The sequence below is a fragment of the Rhipicephalus microplus genome, chromosome X (assembly GCF_043290135.1).
Source record: "Rhipicephalus microplus isolate Deutch F79 chromosome X, USDA_Rmic, whole genome shotgun sequence".
Taxonomy (NCBI): domain Eukaryota; kingdom Metazoa; phylum Arthropoda; class Arachnida; order Ixodida; family Ixodidae; genus Rhipicephalus; species Rhipicephalus microplus.
In genome coordinates, this window is record NC_134710.1 from 288,290,352 (window position 1) to 288,313,589 (window position 23,238).

General features: G+C 46.6%; 1 non-coding gene across 1 annotated transcript; it reads left to right on the top strand.

Annotated features, from left to right (window-relative positions):
- Nucleotides 1-13,756: 13,756 nt before the first annotated feature.
- On the top strand, nucleotides 13,757-13,828 carry TRNAE-UUC (transfer RNA glutamic acid (anticodon UUC)). The gene has a single exon. It is a non-coding gene; the product is annotated as a tRNA-Glu (tRNA).
- Nucleotides 13,829-23,238: the final 9,410 nt, after the last annotated feature.

Here is a 23,238-nt window from a genome sequence, read left to right on the forward strand (position 1 = left end):
TCAATGGCTGCCTGAACATATCGGTATTACCGGAAATCAATTAGCCGATGATGCAGTCCGCTCAGCCCATGAAGGAACCCGTGTAGTCCCGATTCCTCTATCAAGGAATGATGCAGCAAGACAACTTTTCCTGCTGGCTCGAGATCTCACACGCACGTTCTGGTCGTCTACCAGCTTCCAAAGGTGTCAATTTTATGAACTGGATCCTTCGCTCAAGCTAAAACTACCATCACAACTTTCCCGCTCCGATGCGACACTGTTATGGCGCCTTTGGTTGGGTGTTGCATTTACAAAGGTGTACTCCTTCCGCATTGGTATGGCAGACACCCCTACATGCGACTACCGCGGAGCTGAAGAGACCATCGAACACGTCCTGTGCAGCTGCGCTTGCTACGACACACAGCGATGCCAGCTCCGGATGGTTTTGAATCAACATGACACTGGACCATTTTGTGTGCAGAAGATACTAGGACCTTGGGCATCTGCCTCAGTTGCGCAGAAAGCAACTAAAGCACTGCTAATTTACCTAAAGTCAACAAACCTTAGCGACCGCCTGTAGACTGTGTGGGCTCCCCGAGTGTGCTCGTGATTGTGTGTACCTCCTCATCTCTCTGCAACCTCTTTTCACCCCTCTATCCCTTCCCGAGTGCAGGGTAGCAAACCGGATGTGCGTCTGGTTAACCTCCCTGCCTTTCCTTGCATCTTTATCTCTCTCTCTCACTACCAACGTTTCTAGAACTAGGCAAGTTGCAAAACAGAGCGATGTTGCGCGGCGCCGCCGCTGCCAGCGACAAATGTGGCGCTGCTATCGCATCCGGATTCACTCACTGCATGCTCGCTCGTGTCACTCCCGTAACCTATATCGCCTTTTCATGTTGCAGTGCGTCGATATCTGTGGAGTCTTCTTTCTGCGTGAACAGTTTTGTGCTTCAGCGTGCCCTGTTCTGCTTTGTATGCGTTGCGTGTTTTCATCGTGCCCAGATATTGTGTTCCCGGCTGTAGAGTGGCTACAGGAAATGAGAGACACCATGACATTTCTTTTGTGCCCGCGTATACCTGAGCAGCGAGAGGTATGGGACCACGCTATTCCTCGTGCGGATAAGAAACTGCCCAGCACCTCACGTGTGTGTGATATGCACTTTCACGAGAAGGACATCTTGAAGACGTTCAGTCACGTCATCAATGGTAAGAAGCTACAAATCTACGAAGGAAAGTGAGACCTCGTCGAAGGATGCGTTCCAAGGGTATTCCCAAATTTGCTCCCTTACCCCGAATTCACCCGCTTACCCCGAATTTGCTCGCTTATCTTGCCCGCTTACCTTTGTCATGGGGCCCACGACAAAGAAGCGAAAGCTGCCCGATAGGAGTGGGGTACTTTTGAGAATATCATCGGTGAAAAAGAATAGACTATCTCCGAGCACTGAGCTCGAAGACAGTGAAAGAAGCCCCGACATGCCGCCAACAAGTAATTTCACTTCAAGACATAGAAAACGTTTGTTTGCCTGCTGCATGCTGGCGGAAAGTTGTTGAGAATGGCAAGATTTGCAAGAAGTCTTGTGGTGTTTCTAGTGCTCAAAGCAAAAAAAAAGAGCGCCATTTGTGGAGAAATGCGTTGTCGTCGCAGAACACTAGACAGTCACTATTAGCAGCCATCACTATCGCTTATCCCAGTCACCCGGCAATGCAGATACCATCACCCAATTGACCAAACTTCTGGAGGACATAGAAAACCTGAAAGTTTGTTCATGTTGTCTCAGTGTGTCAGCATGCAGACTCGTGAGTAATGACTAGGAAGTGCTCACCGATACCCCAAAGTGCGGTCCCTGTTCGAAGCTGTGGCTTCAGCTGTGTTAACAGGTTTCATTAGAGGAACTCAAGAAGCAGAGGGGTGGCATGCCTTAAAAAAAGCGCCGCACACGCAGCTTCTCGATGGTCTAAGTTGCTAAATAATGTGATTGACACGAAAGAAAAAAGCTGTCTACCGAACCAGACAAAAGCCGCGTGTGAGGATTCGAGAAAAACGACAACGACGAAGGTGCGGGACAAGGCACGTGCGATTACGAGGCAACTGTGCGCCAATCAGCTGATGACTAGCGGTGGCCCATAGAAGTGGCGTGCCACGATTGGGCCACGTGTGATCATTACGTGGCGGTAAGCTTTGTGGCTGGGGACGAGCCGGAGCAGCGGCAGACGGAAGACAGCGGGCCGAAGCGTCGGACGCAGACGATCCAGTTTCCGGCCCGGGAACGCGGCCGTCGACGCTGCTGCCGTCCAACCACCAGCTGGGGCGGCATCGCCGGCACGAGTACTGCATCTCGGGGCACGGCCTGGCCTGCTGTTCTCTTCCTTGCCGAGGGCATCGCGGATCTCGGCGAGGCGTCTCCACGGTGAGCCATTCGGCACAGCGATGAACGTGGCCTGGCTAATGGTCACGGTTGCGCCGAGCATCGCGTCTCGACGCAAGCTGTTCGCTGGACGGGCTGGCCATTCCGCGCATGGAGCATCGCGTCTCTTATGGGGGTTGACTGATCCGTAGCCGCACCCATGCCATCAAGCGCCAGTGTCACCAGAGCGTCGCACATCGGCAAGGGACGAGCGAGACGTTCTGCCGGGCGAGACGCGGGCGTGTGTTCGGAGGACCACGGAGCCGGGCGAGGTTCAGGGTGACCGAGGATCCAGGTGCCAGGGGACTTCTGGCTGAATCGAGGATCGCCGAGCGGTGCCGAGCCGTACCGAGCGACGCGCCAGACTCGGACGTGGGCGGCGAGCTCATTAGCTGCAGTGTGCACCCGAAGGTACCTGGCGGTGCCCTGGCCAAGAAGAAGGAACGTGGGAAAAAGAGCTCGAGGGTTGAGGCCACGAAGGCAGACGAAGCGGTGCGCCGCTCGAGAGGACGAGTTCCTGTCAGCGTTCCTGAGCCGGACGTGGGACCCGTACATGTTGGCCAGGTCAAACCCCGGTGTGTCTGTTCGAGGTCGAGTCCGTCGGCCTGTACAAGGTCCAAGGACGGGGCCTGCTGAACGGCTCCTGCCTGGGTGCAGTGGCTGGGAGCAGGTTCGTGGGCGAGACCTACCGGGTGTGGTCCTCGTGAGCCGTGGCCTGATCCTGGACCTCCGGAGTTGCGACCCTGACTGCTGGGTTGGCCGCGACGTCCGACTTAACGGCGCTGCACACGGTAGCGTATCCGTGCGCCGTCAGCCGTTCCACCCGTGCCATCAAATAAATTGTTCATGTTAATCCTTTCTCGTCCGCTATAAGCAAACATAGTGACGAACGTCCGTAATCATCACACCGCGAGATCGCGCCACATAGCTGTAATTTATTTTCAAGCATGAAAAAAAAAACAGCTGAAAGAGAGGATGCAAGACATTGTAATTGGGTTCTTCGCGTCTAAACATCTATTGCGAACGTACACCAACTAGCAACTAACCGACAGACTCGTATGTTATGCTATATATATCAAGCATTGTTCATTGTGGGCAGTTCAGAAAGCCATACCTATACTGTATTTGCCTTACACCGCTAAATATTAGGCAGTATTAAGTTTCTGCGGCAGCACAACAAATCTCGATAACATATTGTTGACAAAGCTCTTTCAGAACGGCTGCCACGGCGTCTTGCCACGATGACTACACGTTTTCGTCTGCTAGCGGAAGCTTGTTGTGCCGCCAGTGCTACCAAACCGGAAGCTGTACCGGTGCAGTGTGACGAGTAGTCTGACGCGGGGAGTTTTGCAACTTACCTAGTCTAGGAACGTTGCTCACTACGGCGTCTCTATTATTATTATTATTATTATTATTATTATTATTATTATTATTATTATTATTCAGAGATGGCGAAAAAATAATTATGCACTGGTGACCGAAATCGGTGCCAACGCTATTCATGGAACGTCGCTATGAATGAGCTCGCTACCCCGCAGGGGCGTCTGCGCAAACAGGCGTTTCGTGTGTATCGACACCACGGACCTGAGCTAACGAGGGGTTTTCACCTCTCCCACGCCTAGCCGTGCGTGGTTGAGTGGTGTCCGAAAAAAAGGGGGATCCTAGGGATTGAGCCGACGCCAGCTGATTGGACTTTTAATTCTTCCCGGCAGAGGCAACACACCCCTTTGGCCCTGGCTTCACGTGGACGGCACCAGTGGGCTGACCCACCCAAGGGAAACCGGCAGTCGCCTTTTCACATTTCTCTCTCTCCCCACATCTTCGTCTTTCCCTCTTTTTTAATCTTTCCTGTCCTCTTTTCTCTTTAATTTCTTCTGATTTTCTTGGCAAGGGTTAAACTAGTGTACAGTATCCATCCTTGGGTATGCTATATCGGGTTATATTAACTTCGTACAGCTGGCGTCTGGGATACCTGCGGGTTTCTGCAACGTCCCCATGTCGGGTTCGATGTTTGGGTGGCTGGCCTCGCTACCGAAAGCAATATTTTTTTATGAGTTTGACCTTTTTTCTACACCTTTCCAATCACCCTCTTTCTAAGAGGGCGCACCGAAGTAAATATCCACTTTCATGCAAAGAATACTGAAAATTCCCCACATTTCCACATCCTCCGCACCGAATGTCCTGTCATAATCCCAAGATTGTTGTCACCTTTTTTTGTCTCGAAGTGTCTTACAGACAAATTTGGGGGTGATTACAAAACCACAAGATATGCCAGTGGAGACATTCTTGTAGAACTTATGTACAATGCCCCATATGACAAGTTAAAATCTCTGGTATGCTTTGGCACTACTCCTATATCTATAACAGCCCACGGTTCTTTGAACACAATCCGCGGTGTGATATACGATAGTGACCTCCTAAACCTCACAGGGGCTGAACTCCTTGATGGATTGCAAGATCAGAATGTCATTCAAGTGCAGAAGATCAAAACAAGGCGCAACGACCAGGAAGTACCAACAAAGCACTTATTCCTCACCTTTGATACTGCCACACTCCCGAAATATATTCAAGCAGGCTACATAAATATGCGCGTCCGACCATATATATCTAACCCTCGCAGGTGCTTCAAGTGTCAGAAGTTTGGCCACAGCTCGTAGAGGAGCCGTGACCACGTGTCATGTGCACAATCTGGATTTCAAGAACATGAAGTCGAGAAGTGCACGTTTGATACACACCGTTCAAACTGTGACGGAAATCCCCCTGCTTACTCGCGCTCTTGCCCTGCGTGGAAAAGAGAGAAGAAGATTATAACACTAAAGGTCAGCAGAAACATCTATTACAAAGAAGCACAAAGCAGACTTTCATTCGTCCTACTTTCTTATGCCGATGCGGCGCGCGTGGGGGTGGCACCACAACGGTATTTCGCACCTGTGGGGTTCACGCACAGTGGTCCACGAGCAACCTTTACCCCCGCAACATCATTCATTCCTACAGAGGAAGCAGTCCGTGCTGCTTTGCCGCCAACGAACATGCAGGCCTCTGGGTCTACAGTTCCCGGGCCATCTGCCTAGGCAGAGAGCCCTAAGTCTTTCGCACCCGCACGCGGACAGCACGAGCGAGCGTCCAGCATCTCTGCCGAGACGATGGACACAACTCAAGCTCTATCGGTGCCTTAGACGCCAAAAGATCGGTGTGCTCTAAGGAGCCTGCCAAAAAGGAAAAACCAAGTATTAGGGAGCCTGAAAAGGCGTTCTAAGCTAAGGTTGTGTACTTGGACGCACAGCACGAAAATTCACTCAAAATGGCTGCACAAATAATGGACTGGAATGCAAGGGGTCTTGTCCACAATCTCGATGACGTTGGAGAACTTTTACATAAACAGTATCCCAAGGTGCTGTGCATTCAAGAGACCCATCTAAAACCATCACAAACTAAATTTCTGCGACAATATGCTATGTTCTGCAAGGACCAGGATGAGGCAACTTCTACGTCCGGTGTTGTAGGCATATTAGTAGAAACATGTCTGCCTTTTAATCTCTTTGTTTTCAGACGGCACTCGAAGCAGTGTCAGTCCACGTATTCTATTTGACAAAATAGTCACTGTGTGCTCACTATACATACCACAAAACTACAAACCTAAACTGCACAAACTTCCACCACCTCATTGATCAGCTGCCGGCACTCTACATTGTTGTTCGTGATTTCAATGCTCACAACACTCTCTGGGGGGACGCCCGATGCGATGCGAGAGGCCGACTGATAGCGCAATTCTACCTGTGTTCCGGAGCATGCCTCTTCAATAAAAAACAGCCTACCGATTACAACATTCTTCACAACTCATATTATTCCTCGATTGACTTGGTGCTTGGTTCTCCCTCTCTCTTCACCCAGTTACAATGGAACGTGGTCAAGAATCTCTACTGCTCTGACCGCTTTAGTGCTATGTTAAACTGAAGAAGATCACATGACTCTCCACCTCGTATTCTCATATGAAAAATAGCATCCGCTGACTGGGAGAAGTTTAAGGAATCAACACTTTTACCTCGCGACATTATCACAAATCGTCACATCGATTGTCCAATTACATTCTTCGGTGGGTTTATTTTTGATGCTTTTCAAAAGTGTAGAAACAAAATAAAACCTGGAGCATCCTGTGCTGATATCTGAATGCAGAAAACCTCGTCGACTTTAAAAAAGTGAAGTCACTGGGTAGGCGAACAAAACGTCAGGCAAAAAGGGATATTTGGGTGAAGTTTATGTCTGGCATTAACTCTTATTCCCACGAAAAGAGAGTCTGGAGCAACCTCAGAAGTTTTAAGGGGCAGACAGCGCATCCCCTGCATTTGGCGAGTCAAGAAAACACACTAAAGGACCAGGCAAGTAGTCTTGGAGAGCACTTGGAGCCCATTTGCAGTTCCGCTCACTACTCAAAATCTTCCTAAAATATAAATAAATGGCAGAACACACAACACTTGAGTTGAAGACTAAAACAAACGAACAATATAACACTCCATTTATAATTGCCGAGCTTATGTGGTCTAGAATGCGTGCCACAGCATAGCACCGGGACTACACAGAATTATGTATGACATGCTCAAACACCTTCACGATGACACCTAAATCACTTTACCTGCCCTGTATATCGCTATCTGGGCTGCCGGGCACCGGCGGTCCACGTAGAGGGAGGCCATTGTTGTTCCCATTTTAAAAGAAGGCAAGGGCCAAGGAACACTTTGTACAAGCTGCTTTACAAGCTGCTTGTGCAAAGTGTTCGAGAAAATGATAAACAAAAAAATATGCATTTTCTAGAAACCAACTAACTGCTCGACCCTTTTCAGTGTGGTTTTAGAGAGGGCCGGTCTACTACGGACCATCTCGTATGGATTAAAGCATACATATGTGTGGAAAAAGCACATGAGAACACATGGCACTACAGCATCCTTAGAGATCTGTCAGAGATTTATATCTATGGCAACACATTATATATCATAAAAAGCTACTCATCCGAGCGAAAATTCTGTGTTCGTATTGGGAATGTCTTGTCCAGGCCATTTATTGAAGAAACGGGAGTACCACAGGGTGGTGTCCTGAGTTGTACCCTTTTTAATATAAAAAAGAACACATTACGCCTCTGAATTCCACACAACACATTCTACTCCGCATATGCGGATGATATGCAAGTAGCCTTTAGGTCATGTAATCTAGCAGTGTGTGAGTGCCATGTCCAGCGCTGTCTGAACAAAGTGTCTTAGTGGGCTGACGAAAACGAGTTCATGTTGTCAACATGACATGTGTAGTCTTTTCTAAAAAGAGAGGCCTCCACCCGAATCCCGCAATTGACGTGCATGGCCAGCGGTTACCTGTAGAGGCCAAACATAAATTTCTAGCCCTAATTCTGGATTCTAAACTCACATTTACATCACACATCAAGTATATTAAAAACAAGTGTGTAAAACAATGAACATTCGGAATGTACTCTCGCGCACATCATGGGGGAGTGACCTAACTTGTCTGGTCCATCTCTATAAAAGCCTCATACGCACGTGTCTGGATTATGCCGCAATAATATACCAGTCTGTCAATCCAAGTGCTCAGAAAAGGCTTGACCCGGTCCACCATTTGGGCATCCGTCTGTCTACGGGTGCTTTTCGCACTAGTCGCGTGAAGAGTTTGTATGTCGAATCCAATGAGTGGTCATCGCACCTGCAAATAACGTACATGTCTTTGATATATTATTAAAAAACGAATGCAGACAAAGAACACCCTTCACACACGACTATCAATGACTTGTCTAGCTGTACGCTTTCCTAGAACCGTCCTTCGTTTCAAGAGACCTACTCACTTCGTGTGAGAAGCCTCGCTAAAGCAACGGCTGAACCATTTCTTGAGCATCATTTGATGCCTCCCGCTCTACGTCTGCTACCGTGGCAGAGGCAGCCCATAGACTGTGGTGCATCCTTTGTAGAAGTTACGAAGCAAGCACCTATAGCACATATACACACTCACTTTCTCAGACGGCAGCACAAATACAATTGTCCTTAATTCTTTACGGATGCTTTTAAGTCTCATAATAACGAGTCCTACGCTGCCGTTGGTCCATTCTTTTCAGATTCGGACATTCTCTACCCTAATTGGAGCATATTCACAGCTGAAGCGTACGCAATACTTGTGACCGCTAAACACACAAAGGAATTAAAATTACAGCGTGCGGTAATTTACTGATTCACTGATTCCATGGGCGCCACAAAAGCTTTAAAAACCCTCCAAAACCTGGAGCTCTTGTCTTTTTGATGCTTTACTCTCTTTTATGCACCACCTACTCACTCAAAAATGAAGTTGAATTGTGCTGGCTGCCAAGGCAGCGTGAAATACGGCAAAATGTGTTGGCGGACCAACTGGTCGTCTCAGCACACGACAGCGCTAGCACTAATACATCTATGGCTGTCGCGGCGTTAGAACTGAAACACCTCGTAAAACAAAAGCTGAGGGCGAATTGGCAGCTTTCATGCGATAAGCAAGCACGAAATATGTCACATGTTATCAAACCGAGCCTTGGAACTTGGCCGCCAGTGTCGAGGTCACGCCACCCTCGAGTAACACTTACAAGGCTACAAATAGGTAACACCCACAGCACTCATTCGTACCTTTTGTTCGGTGGTGATTCTCCCGTGTGTGACAGATGCGATGACTCACTAAGCGTTCTTTATATTCTAATTGAATAGAAGGAATTGGATGCTCTTAGGCGAAAACACTTCCCACTTCTCCACCGACATCAAATACCGCGTCATCCGTCAATGTTCATAGGTAGAGAGCCACTTTGTAAGTACAAATCATTGTTCGCATTTCAGGAGATATAAATATAAAATAGAGTAGAGGTTGCTGCTGCAGTAACTACATTAGAAGCACCTGCCTGGCGGCCTTTGGACACAAGGGTTGTTGATAAGGCAATCGTGCTGTTATCCTTTCATGTTTTTATTACTTCAATTCATTGTCATTCATTTTCCCTCCAATCGTCACATCATTCTATTGAGTTCAGTATCTATGTGTTTCACCCGCCTTAGGGCACGGAATTTCAGCCCACTATAACGCGACGTATTATTACCATTGCCCACATCACTACATACCATCGTAATACACCAACAATTGTTACACTTTTGCAATTTTTATGGCGCTCTTTGGCCAAACAAGGCCCTTGTGCCAATAAAACCAACATAATGATAATAAATGAGCTAGCTAAAATAGCCGATGGCGGGTCAAAGGCAAAACGAATTGGCAATTCGAAGAGCTGCGGCAGAGACTGAGCAAGTGAAGAATCAATAAATCCTGAAGGGGGAAGAACATGCATGATAAAATAACTTTACATCTATTTGAATCTAAAGCTAAAATTCTTACGTAGCTTGTCTCGGCATGCTTTGATGTCAAATTTATTACTTCAATATAATTTACTAAGCTTAGTTGAATTCTCACGTACGTGGGGCATCTTCCAAGTGTTTTCGAGGACCCATAGTAACAGAGCCTGCTACGCCCATATTAAGCCTAAAGATAGGACAAAAATAAAGAGATACAAGTAAGGAACGAAAGGCACTGGTCATTTGTTTCCGTTCCAGGCTTACTTGCTGGGCTGGTGCAAGCAATCTGGGACAACGAACTGCGCACCTTGTGTTTAAAGAGCCTTTAAACCACCGCTGAAAATACGAAAAACGAGCTCATTATTCTGTCTCGGCATTTCCCGTCACTGTAGCACAATTCGTGACGCCAGCAGCAAGTTGACGTAACGTTAGCATAAAATAAGCAAGAATATACGAGCGATATCAGTTGTGAATTGCCACCTATCTTCTTTTTCTATGCAGTCGCATGGCTGATCCCCTGTCCCGCTTGAATATCGTGCGAGATACAAAGCCTCCACCAATGTAATTGATTTGATTGATATGTGGGGTTTAACTTCCCAAAACCACTATATGATTATGAGAGACGCCGTAGTGGAGGGCTCCGGAAATTTAGACTACCTGGGGTTCTTTACCGTGCACCCAAATCTGAGCACACGGGCCTACAACATTTCCGCCTCCTTCGGAAATGCAGCCGCCGCAGCCGGGATTCGAACCCGCGCCCTGCGGGTCAGCAGCCGAGCACCTTAGCCACTAGACCACCGCAGCGGGGCCCTCCACCAATGTAAACTGGTAGCGTGAGTTCCATAGAAGCCCGTGTATTCAGTAGTTGGTGTCTCGTTGCTACCGTCGCCATCTACGTAAGGAGGGGACAACTAAAAACGAAGAAAGATAAAAAAATAATAAAATATAACGTCCCAATTGGAAGCGATAGCAATGCCGTGACTTTGCCTTACGTGGGGCGAAATTGAATTTTTCTTTTGATGCCGATCCTTTACGTGCAGTTATTATTACGCAATTTCATTGCGCCTTGTGGCTCGCTAATTTCATGCGCCAGAGAAAGGGAGTATCAAAAAGAAAGATTGAAGAAGGAAGGCTGTTTTATCAGCCAAATAGTGTACTTGCGATATACACCAAAAACTATGCAGATGATTCGTTCCAGTAAAGCTTCAGTTTGGGCAAGGTGGTGCAATCTTGAACACATGTTTGGGTTCAAGATTCATCTTCATCAAGAAAAACATTGATGAAGGAAAGTGAACAAGACGGCCGCCAACTTTCGACTCAGATGAAAGTTTGCGCCCTTCGTGTTCACGTTCCTTCGTCCGTGTTTTTTTTTCGTGCAACCCCAATAGTGCTTCAAGTTTGCAGATTACATTGTGACTATTCATGAGCGCAAACCATAAGAGTTCAAAAACGCACTTTCCCCAGGCATGGAATACTAGTGCAGCGAAACAGAAGCCTTGAGAATATCACTTTGGCAGCCGTAGTAAACAGCGTCTTGTTGTTCAGCGCGTTCCATTCACTGTCACCAAAGCCGAGGGCACACCGGCCGCGCACCAGCGAAGGCAGTTGGCAGTCACAGGAGTGGCTATCTACACATTCAGCTGTGAAATATCCCACCTGTGAACAGCATATAAGCGAGAGAATAAACTGCGCAAGGTACGCACGGAACTACTACGCAAAATCGAGCAATGCCTCGATTATCCGGCCATGCGTTGAACTGAACACAGGCCTTGATACCAGATTGCCTGAATACGCTGCCCCCCTCCCCTTCCTAATGGCACTGGATCAAACAATGATGCAATCAACCATTTAGCCGAGTGTCAGATAAACCGTCAAGTAAATTTATAGTTAACGTTGACATATGGAAGATTACGAATATTTGAAAAAAAAATGTTATATTGAGTTTTTGGTTTCACTTATTTGGCCCCTCCTCAGTGTAGTCGTGGTTCAATATTCGGCGGGTTTTTAAGGCGGCAAAAAATTTCCGACACTTTTCTTACCAAGTTTTGCGACCCATATAATTTGACCATGGCCATCACTTCGTTTTCGGCGTTTGCTACTGCTCAAGCGGAGATATCAGCGTGTAGTCTAACAGTGCTAAATCCTAACTGGCTGAACGCTTAGTGATGGTCATTCTACGCGTTTCATGAAGAAATAAGTAGATAGGAGGGGATGGCGCTTGTAGGAAGAGTAGTGAAAGCGAGAAAGAAAATGCTGTCTCACCTTTGAACTCGATGAGGTTTGCCGGCCCTTTTAAGCCATACTGAATGTTCTGTGGAAATGTTCAAAATGAATTCTTATAGTGCAATTATATCCAAAATAGAGGTCACTTAGCATACTTTCAAGCGGGTGGTCCTATTTTTGACGTTTTGTGAGTGCGTGCCAAGCCACTCGGCCGACGCGAGTGGAAAGGCGTAAAGTCCCGACACCCTCAATGGACCTGCTGGCCCGCTGGCCGGCCGTGGCCTGGCACCTGCTCTTTCATCAGCACTCGCAATGCGGGATGGCAAGCCGGACGTGCGTATGGTTGACCTCCCTTGCATCTCTCTCTCTTTCGCTCTCTGCCTCTTTGTCTCTCTCTCTCTCAGTAGTGAGTATGTCGTTTTTTTTGTGAATTCTTAGTAGCGCGCATATTGTTGGCTTGTCGAGGTATCGAGCACTGTTTGGCTACAGCTTGCGAGCTCACAGCTGTTATGTTAGATAAATATGTGAGGTTCAACGTCCCAACACCGCCATATCATTATGAGAGACACCGTAGTGGAGGTATCCGGAAATTTCGACCACCTGGGGCATAGCTGTTATGTTGGTTACATTCACGTAAAAAGGTTTAGGCAACAAATCAACCACAACTGGCGTTCACCGACTTGATACCTGGACTGAACTTTTTTTTTTCTTTCCTGGCAGTTTGAAGCACTGGCGTATCTCTGTGGCAACATACTTGACTATCATACGGAACTACTAGGTCTGATTCCAGGTAAAGCCGTGAATTTTGTTATTTTTTTACAACAACGCCCCCCCCCCCCACCCTCAATTTTCAACTGCGCCTACATTACCTACTCCAAAACTGCAGAAATAATTACCCTTACTTCCCCTAAATGAATGCGTTTCTCGTATAGTCCCTCCAACTACAACCCCAATTACATTACCTGGCCCCGCTTCTGCTGATTTGATAACTTGCAAAAAAAAACAGAGATGCAGTAACGTTACATCCATACGAAGGCGATTAGATATGAACGCACTCATATTCCAGAAATAATGACTTTGCACTTATTCCTTGTTCACAGCATAATTTCACTAAGTGCGATATACATCCATAAAAATAACAAAAGTAAAGAGGAAAACCTGGAGCAGCTCGGCACTGTTACTCATAGATGAAGTGGAATAATCAAGTTCGCAATCAAGGGGAAATGGAAACATGAATTAACACGTGATGTAATGAACATACATTGCAGCCACGATCAAGTCTCTGCCCCGGCATGTCTCTTTTGCGTTAGAGAGGACACTGGAACGTGACTGGCATTGGTCAATTAACGCCCTCTCTCCTTCTATCTTTTCTTATCCTCACGCATAATGTGGTCAAACGCATTCCATGGTGACGTGACTTTTTTTTGTTAACGCAGGTTCAGATTGTGTTAGTACTCGAACATAGCGGCCAGAAAGACTCTTGTAAACACAGCATAAATTCAGGTGGTCTGTTAGCACATGAATCAATCGTGAAAAAAAACGAACAAAGTAGATTGGACATGTACACTCACACACAAAAAAATTAATGAGTGTACACTAGCGAAGTGGGTCCTCTTCTTCCTCTTTGAAAGCCACATTTCCAGTTTTGTTCCCTCGCGCCAATCATACTTTACGAAATATTATTAATTTTGAAGCTATTTATTCATTTATTATTTCTTAGTGTGAGACACTGCGAGATACGAAGTTTTCTATGTGTACAAAGACCCCACTTGTAGCCCGTATGTCCACCAGCCACGCATATCCGGCGTGGTCAAGTGGCTAGGATACCTGGCTTTCACCCAGGACGACCGGGTTCAATTCCCGGCGTCGGAGGTGTGTGTTCTCATGGTGTAATAGTTAGCACTCGTGACTTTAAATTCGGCGATCCGAGTTCAAATCTCGGTGAGACGCGATTTTTTGTTTTTTATTAGCATAACTTACCACAAATTAGGTTTAGTGTTTGGTTTTCTGTCAATGGTAAAGGAATTCACGGCCATCTCACATTTTTTTGTTACTATAATTAATGCTCATTACATACGTGATGTTTGTACACCTCATTGATCGTTTGAATTGAATCAACAATATGGGGCAGCCCTCGATTCCTGCCGCGGCGGTCGCATTTCGATGGATTGATTGATTGATTGATTTGTGGGGTTTAACGTCCCAAAACCACCATATGATTGTGAGAGACGCCGTAGTGGAGGGCTCCGGAAATTTCGACCACCTGGGGTTCTTTAACGTGCGCCAAAATCTGACCACACGGGCCTACAACATTTCCGCCTCCATCGGAAATGCAGCCGCCGCAGCCGGGAATCGAATCCGCGACCTGCGGGTCAGCAGCCGAGTACCTTAGCCACTAGACCACCGCGGCGGGGCGCATTTCGATGGAGGTAATATGGCACTGGTCCATGTGCTGCGCGATGTGAGGACACGTTAAAGAACACGAGGTGATCGATATTTTCGAAGCCCTTCACTACCACGTCCCTGATAATCTAATCGTTGCTTCGGGACATAAAACCTGAGATTTTATTGATAATATGGGTGGCAGCAGTACCAGTAGATTTAGGGAGCGCTGAGCTAGTTGGTAGTTATTCATGTTGAAGGGACAGAGCGTGCAAACAACCAATCTTCCATCAACCTGAATAAAGAAGAAATCTCAATAGCTATCTCTCATGGAGGCCACCACATGCCAGATTGGAAGGTTCATCTGTTGCATGGGCATGGGCAGATAAGCTTTCGGGCACACTTTCTTTTTCGTCGTTGTGCCCTGTCTCTTTAACATGATTACCAAAGCGATAGCTGAATGAAACAGGAAGCGCAAATCAGAGCGGAAAAGCATAGAGGTTAACCGGAAGATAAATGAGATAGTGTTGCACGTGTATAACGACGTTAGTTTAAACCTGTGTACCTAGTGGACACGCTGATCCGACGGGGTCTAGTGGCTAGATACCTGGCTTTCACCCAGGAGGCCCGGGTTCGATTCCTGGCGCCAGAAAGACGAGGTGTCATGGTGTAACGGTTAGCACTCTGGACTTTGAATTCAGCTATCCGAGTTAAAATCTCGGCGAGACCTGCTCTTTTTTGCATAAGGGTGACAATATAGTAAAACTTAAATTTCAGTGTTCATTTTATGTGAGTGGACAAGGAATTCATAAACACGTCATCTTTCTTATTGCTTTTTTTGTTCCAGGGGGGGGGGGGGTTGCGCATTGTATATGTAACATTTGTATATCCGAATGTTACTCGACAGCGCTACCAGTGCGGTAACTCATGGCAGTAGGAACGACGAAATGGAGCAAAAGTTCATAAAGAGATCGGCGACGACTACACAATTAAGCAACTCTAACTATTAGCAGTCAAACTTCAGCACTGGTCAAATGAGCCGAACGTTATTCATAGTGAACATTGAGAGAATCGTTCGTGTTTCCCGAAAACATGAGTGAAGGAGGAAGCTCTCATGCCTTGCCAGGTGAAATGTTGGATGTGCATGCGTCACTCACGGGCGTAGGCAGGGAGCGGCTGACACTCCGCGCACTTTCTCCTTGGAACCCGTGTAGTACCATGGAATGGAAAGAAGGAAAAACACACAAGGTCTCTACCACACGGAAGGGGAACGCCGTCTCGCCCACACCTCTTAAAAAACTTTCTACACCTAAAGCGCTGTGTCCAGCATCGAAGGCACTGCAAATTTCATGGGTTTTACCTGCGGCTTGGCACTGTCTCCGTGATAAGCCCTTGTCTGACCGAGTGAAGCTGTCACGTGATGACGCCATCTGACGGGACGTTACGGTGTGTCAGCGTCATAGTGACTTCATGACGACGTCATGCATTTTGGAGATACAGCATTACGAAGTCATCACGGGATACCGATTTTTCGCTTTACGCGTGTCGACGCCGACGGTCAATTTTCACGCTTGACAAGACATCCAAGAGTTTCGCCTGATGACAGAAAAGATTGCGCCACTTGAGTGTCAATAGCATCCTAGAATTTTGCTTGCGCCCGCTTCGCAGACGTTTCGAGGTAACGTAAATGTTGATTGACTGATATGTGGGGCATAACGTCTCAAAACCATCATATCATTAAGAGAGACACCTAGTGGAGAGCTCCGGAAATTCCAACCACCTGTGGTTCTTCAACGTGCACCCAAAGCAGAGCACACAGGCCTACAGCATTTTCGCCTCCACCGAAAATGCAGCTGTCGCAGCTCGGATTTGTTCCCGCGACCTGCGGGTCACTAGCTGAGTACCTTATACTATATACCACCGCGGCGGGGCGTAACGTAAATGTTTCTTGAGTGTTCTGAGAATTGACTGGTACTGCTAATGACATGATTGCTATGTTTACAGCCATATACAATACAAATGGAAAATTAAAGAAAAAAATGGTTTTGCTGGAACTTTTTGTATACAGGAAAAGTACGGTTTTCTCTCTTGTAAAAGTGACGTGCTTGTAGCGCGAGCTCTAATAGGCACAACAAAATACCCTCGAGTGCATGTTCCTTCTGGTGCACTACAGAGCAAAAACACACAATAGGCACAAAAGCTTGAAAATTGGAGTGTCTTTGGTAGCAGCAATGCGAATATGGATAGCGAAAGTTGGACCCTAGCTGCAAATGCGTTGAAGGGCGATTAGTCTGACGATGAACGTCGCCGTCAACAGTCGCGAGTAGAGTGACGTCTACAGCAGAAATGCGTACACAGCTCTTCTTGTAATCCGTTCTTACTTTAGTCTTGCATCTCAATGAATTCTTTGTCATTGTCTACTTTCATTTTCCTTCATCTCTTTACATGCAATAAAATCTACATGTGTCTTTTCACACGCTTTCCTTTTGGTTTCATTTTCTCCTGGCTTCATCGGGTTAGCATGTTTATTTCCTATTCCTGGTAAATAAAGTAGTCTGAGTGCCTCCTGAGTATGCTCCGTTCTTTCGCTATAGCTTTAATGACATCGTGAACGCAAAATATGGAATAATCTCAGAATTTTAAAAGTAGGAAGCGGTGTGAGCTGCCCGAGAGTGATCGCATTGCCAACCTCGTTTTCAGCACTTAGAACTCCCTTAGTGCTGATTCGCCGCATGTGAGTGACGAAATGTGCTATACCTGAAGGCTATACTTAGGCGAACGAACGATGGCTCGGTGTGAAGCAACCGAACCCTGATGGTAGCCGTTCGGAAATGGAGCGCGGCGCCGCGGTCTACTTGCCCGCATCACTAAAACATTCGCGGAGTGCAGCTGTGTCGACAGTGCAGGCTCTGGGCGCCAATGAGGATGACGAGCGCCAACTGGAGAAAGGAAACGCGAACGGCCGCTAGCGAACCATTTCGCTCGTGCGCGATGCTTATCGCCCGCCAGCTGAGTTTTCGGAGAAGCGGTCTCCGAGGACCTAATCGTCGGTCGTCTAGACAAAGCATCGCCGGCAGAGTGCTCACAGGTGCGATCAATCGCTGTCTTTACGCACGTGCACGCAAGCTGCTGCGAGTTTTGTTTTTTTGTTTTTTATTTTTGTTTGCTTTCTGTGTATCAATTAACCGTGCAATTGTCGAGACTGCACCGCAGAAAACCGAAATATATGCGCCCACTATAAATGACTGACGTAACAATCAATGGCTTATTAGCGATAAAGTTGTTCGAAGGGAAATTAAGCGCAATGTTGGTGTTTCTCGTTATCAGCGACCAACCGGTCGTGCATTTTTGCGACTCGCGTGTTCAGTGAGTCGACTTTCGGGGCCTGTTCCTTTAACTGAGCATTGCCATGACGCAAACGTGATCATTAGTTCATGGCAATTGCCAAATTTGCAGTCGCGGTATTATCGGGCATACTACAGCGTGAGTATATAGAACTGTCCAAGCACTTGCCGCGCTAAAGACAGAAGCTCGTGAATGGCCAACTGCATTCCGCAACGACGATGTTTTACGGTGCTAGACCACGACACCATTGAGAAGAACCAAATGCCACCATAGTGGCACTGGCATATATCTGCATGTGGGTGTATAAATTTTAAATGCATGCTGAACACGAGCTGCTGAGGAAAAAGTGATGTATAGGGAGCACTCCCACACCTCCATTTCTATTGTGAAGAAAAAAAAAGAAACACAAACAATATTATAAAGTAAGAATGAGGTACGTAAATAAGAATAAAGAAAATGACGTCATGTATTTTCATTCATTGTATTTTTGTTTGTGCATTAAAGCTCAACTTTGGCCAAGGCGCGATCAAACGTTCTGTAAAACTCGTGACTCCAAGACAAACTTTTCACAATTCTGCCAGATGGCGCCATATCTGACACAGCACCTCCAGACAGCACCTCCCATCATCTTTTTGATTCCATGTGTGCGCTTGGTATCGTTCCCAAGTTCCAAGACTTCTATCCTTGTACAATTAGGACTTCTAATTCAACTGCGAAGGCTAATTTGGGAACTCTTGCACTGACGAGGCAAGCCACTAACACAAGAATCATAGCTCACACAAAATATTGTTTCATCATATTTATATTCAGTCCATGTTATCTAGGCCCCCTGCAAGACAAAGGTCTTTGCCAATGATCAGGATTGCGTTAGCAACTACTTAGCGCCCAATTGGCTATGACCCCACCTGGCGACACAAACTTCACGTTGGCGCCTTGGCTATTTTCTGACAAGTTTGACCTAGTGTGGCACCTTTAGTAGCCTCAATTATTAAAATTTGCAGATAAGCTAACCTTTTTTCAAGCATCTCCGGCATGTCGGCCGATGCTTGCGCATGTAATCCCCCCCCCCCAAAAAAAACAACAACAACAAAAAAAAACAGGCTGGTGCCGCTAGAGGCATACCATGGCAAGCGTGCGGCATGCCTGCAAAATGGGTTGCATGCACGTTTTCAAACGCAGTGTTATAACGCTACTCATGCTGCCTCCCACCTGTGCTGAAGTTATGCGCCAGTTTCTAATGCAGAAGTGAAAGTGTGTTCTCGTGTGAATTCCTCAAAACAGAAATCAACAAAAAAAATCCCGAGGCGAAGCTTCGTTTATTTTCATTCGTCATTTTAAATCAGGTGTATTTATTATTGAGGGAAACAATAAAAGGGCAGCGAATGGGGTCTATTATTAGGTTCAGCTCCTCAAACAGCAAGAAATATAGTGCCCGGGCCTCTAGACAAGTAGAACAATGTGAATAATGGAAAGCGGGTCAAGAGAGATGGGCCAGGTGGGTGGAAAAATGAATGCAGTGATTGGCTTCGACGGGCTGGTACGGCACAGTTTGCACAAAAACACTGCAAAGTGACAGAGGACAGTAATTAAATGGCAGAAATAGGACAGTAATGACAGCAATAAAAAGGGGCAGAACCCAGAGTTGTACCTCTTTTTTCTTCATCGGGAGAGTTCCTTTCGGAGAGCGCGCGTGTTTCCAAAAAGCGGCGCGCCCTCCCACGCACGGGAAGGTGGGAGGGCGCGCGGCTTTTGTAGAGTTAAGCAAGTGAAGGACTATGATTCGCGACTCTGGTAAACAGAGTGTATTTGAATAATTCTCGACGTGATTATATTTAAGGGAATATTTATTTCTGTTTTTTTCTGTCAGTGGAAATGTGAATTAGTACACCATTTACTGAGCGTAAAACTCACTATACACCGACTCAACCCTTCCTGGGGTGCTACGGAGACGTCCTGTACGGCAGAGCGTCCTTAAACGGGGCACTTAAAAAAGGGCAAAAAAGAGAAAAAAATTGGCGTCTCGTGATCCCTCATGGGAGACCCGGTGTAATTAGCGAGATGCTGGGAAAAGGATAATACATGAGCGTTCGGCTGAATGCATCGTTGTGCATACTGGGTGAATTGGCGGTGTGCCGGCTGCCAGCTTCTGTTATGTCAGAACCCGCTGTTCTCGTTTCCTTGTTTCACTGCCTTCGTGTAGCGCCTCATGAAAGATGATGCTCTGAAAAAGGCCGCTAGGTGCTCTACAGCTTTGTACAACTGCTCGGCAACTGACTCAAGCGAGATGTGCCGCTCTGACGTATACAGGCGTGACTCCCTCTAGAATTCGCCTGGAGGCAAGCGGACATTTTGCTTTCCTCGTTTTATTCCACAAAAATAGCTTTGAATTTCTCCGAGAGATTTTCTTCTGCTGTTTGACCTTAAATTACTTTTTATATCCACAAACTTTTAAGCAAGAAAATGAAATGCTGTAGTATCGAAGCTCTGTAAAAACATTTCAAAATTTACTACCTATGTAATTTATCGCAAGTCCAAAATCGAAAATTCCGTGACAGCTTTAATAAAACGAACAAAGCACGTCTTTTAACGCGAAAGTGTTTTATGGCAGAGTCCATCATGACTTTAGTGTCGTATTTCTGTCACGGAAATAATGCCTAAAAGGTGCCCATGATCACAAAGGAAAGAAAAAAGCTCTGTAAATGACAATCGAGCCAGCGAACTTTCGGTCCGCGACAAAAGAGGCCGAGCTCGCTCCCAACTGCGCTGCGATCACATACTCTGACAGCTGTACAAACGCGTTTTTTTTATATCTACCACAGTCCTTTCGCAAAAAAGTCTTTGTGAAGTGAAGTAATATTTCATGACCGTGACATACACGATTATACAACGCGTCGTTTCTACGCGCTTGTCCCATTGGGCTCGTTTCTAGTAGGAGAAGATCAATTCTGCCGATGCATTAACACAACCCTGGGTGGGCACATCACCGGCCTCAGTCACAGAATTCATCCATGCTGAAAATTGCACTGCATCACCTGGCTGTAACTATGCTTTGTCTACTAACCCTCACCCCGCATAAAATCGTAGCTCGTCAACATCGTAGACATGACGCGCGTTTCATTTCTTCGTAGTTGGGCAGAGCGTTATTTACGCTCACATACTGCGAGTATAGGTGATCTTCACCCAAGTTCGGCGTCCAATCACTGACATTTATCTTGGCTTCTCACAATGCTTTCTCCTTTTCCGCCCTAACCATTAACTGCTAAAGCTGCCACAAGCATATATGAACACAAGCGTTTCTTTAATCATTGATCACGGGTGTATAGTCATCCGAACGGAGGTGTATCACTATAGCGTCAACGTCGGTGCGTTCCCGTTAAACGGTGCTATATAGCTGTAAAAGATCAAGAAACTTTGTGCAAGCTCTCTCAGCCTGTGAGCTGTAAACATTCAACCACGTCTAGTAACGACAAGTTTCACTTTCGTGTTATAGTGATTCTCATGGCGGAGTGATTAACCATGTTTTTTTTATGATAGGATAACTCAAATTCGTACACGTGATCCACCGGCAACAGATAACGTACAAGGGAATATTGTGTTGTCACCCTTAACGATGCCTTTATGTGCACGACTTGCGAACTCTGGCACTCTTTTCGCCTCGTCCCCATTCCTGGATTTAAATCCCCCGCAAAGCTCAGTCAGTGCACCAGCGGGCTTCTAGTGGTAACATTACGGCGTTGTGCATTGCTGTATAGGCTGCGCCTGACCTTTGAAGTTCTCTTTATATTGTCGAAATTTCTCAACCATCCAAGAATTAGGAAGCAACTTCGAAGTGTGCACAGAAAACAGGGACGGAAGAGAAAGAGCGGACACGAAAGGCACTAAGTGCCCTCTCCTTTTCTTCCCTCCTTGTGTTTGGTGCTTTAAGGATGTTTCCTAATGTCTTACAAACTAGCCTAAGCTTCCGTGCTTCTATGTCCAGGAATGTTTCAAAACCCCGGTGTGTAATCAAACATTTTGTGACAGTTAACCTCGGTGGTGTGCCAGAACCATAGTTGTACTATTCAATACCTGCTGAGCGGGAACCGACAAAGATGCAGCTTCACAAGGCGTCGCGCGAGTATGTCGACTGAGTTTTTCACGTACGATCTCGCATATTCTCGACGCAAGATTGGAAGGCGCGTAGTCGTCAACACTCGCTACAGTGGTCGTATTCGGTAGTCGACAAAATTTAAGAGCGATACGCCTCATCTTCGGCGTCTCAAAAGTGCGCCAGTGCCATATGACATTGGCTACTGTACCAATGCTCTCTTTGCAAAATAGAAAGTGATGACCATCCTCTGTGATTCCCTTTAACAAATGGCCGACTTTGCCCTCCTCGTACATGCAAGGGTTGATGGCCTTGCATAGCTTCAAGATTGCGTCAATATACATCATGCGATTTTTGGCTAGGACCTGGGCTCTTTGCAGCAGCATTTGATTGGCTTGCTTCCTTTTTTTCATGGTGTCCCCGAAACACTCTTTCATCTCGGACACGAAGCGATCCCACGTTGTGAGGGTGTCCTAGTGGTTTTCATATCATGTGAGCGCCGTGTTCCTCAAGAACACCACGTTAGTCAACTGAGATGCGTCCGAAGAGTATAGCTGCTCACCCGCTTGTAATGTTTGAGCCGCTCGCCCGCTCCCTCGCCTGATTTGCCCCCGAAAGGACGGGGCTCCTTCAGATGCTGATGCTGCCTAGGATCAGCCGCAGCTGGGGTCGGTAGTAAAGGTGTCGCTGGAACTGGCGGTGCAGTTCCATCAGCTGCGGGGTTCCGGGTTCCATCTTCATCGTAAGACATCTCGACCATCAGCGGTAACGGGGTACCCAGCGATACGACGGCTTCGGTGTGGCTCAGGTTGTTGCAGAATCACGTTGCTTGGTTAGATATCCAGAACCTGCGGCACAAAACTGTTACACTTAAATTGAATTTACTATGTTTATTTAAAGGTGAGATCAGGTGATGAACGGAGATGATAGCGTCCGTGGGCCGAACCAACTAAGTTCCCCCTCCTCTTCCTTAGTTCTTACTATGACCTGGCTCATACCGTATCAATATTATTAGAGTAGCGCCATGATCCGTATTGCCATGGCCCAATGACTAGCATATAACAGTAGAACTGATATGTGCGGGGAACAAGAAATCTGCAGAAGTTAGCAAATATCAAGTATGGTAAATACAGTCTGAAAAGAGAAAGTGCCTATTTTCTAAAGATTTCTTAGTGTGTTCAATAAATAATGCCATGTTTAATAAATAAAGCTCTTATTTGAGATCGCAATGATGTTTCTGCGTGACGAAAAATACGTTCCCAAATGCAGATTTCTCCAACACAGTCGCGTCTTCGACTCGCGTTCCCACGGCGAATAAAGTTTACACAATGGGACCCTAAAGAACCTATTGAAATCGCATTTCTTTTTTCGGAACAAAAACGACCGCCCGAAAAAACTAGACGGAAGCCTGAAAGTTTCTCGGAGATCTGAGTAGTATGAAGACTAAGCTTTGATTTGAGATCGCCAT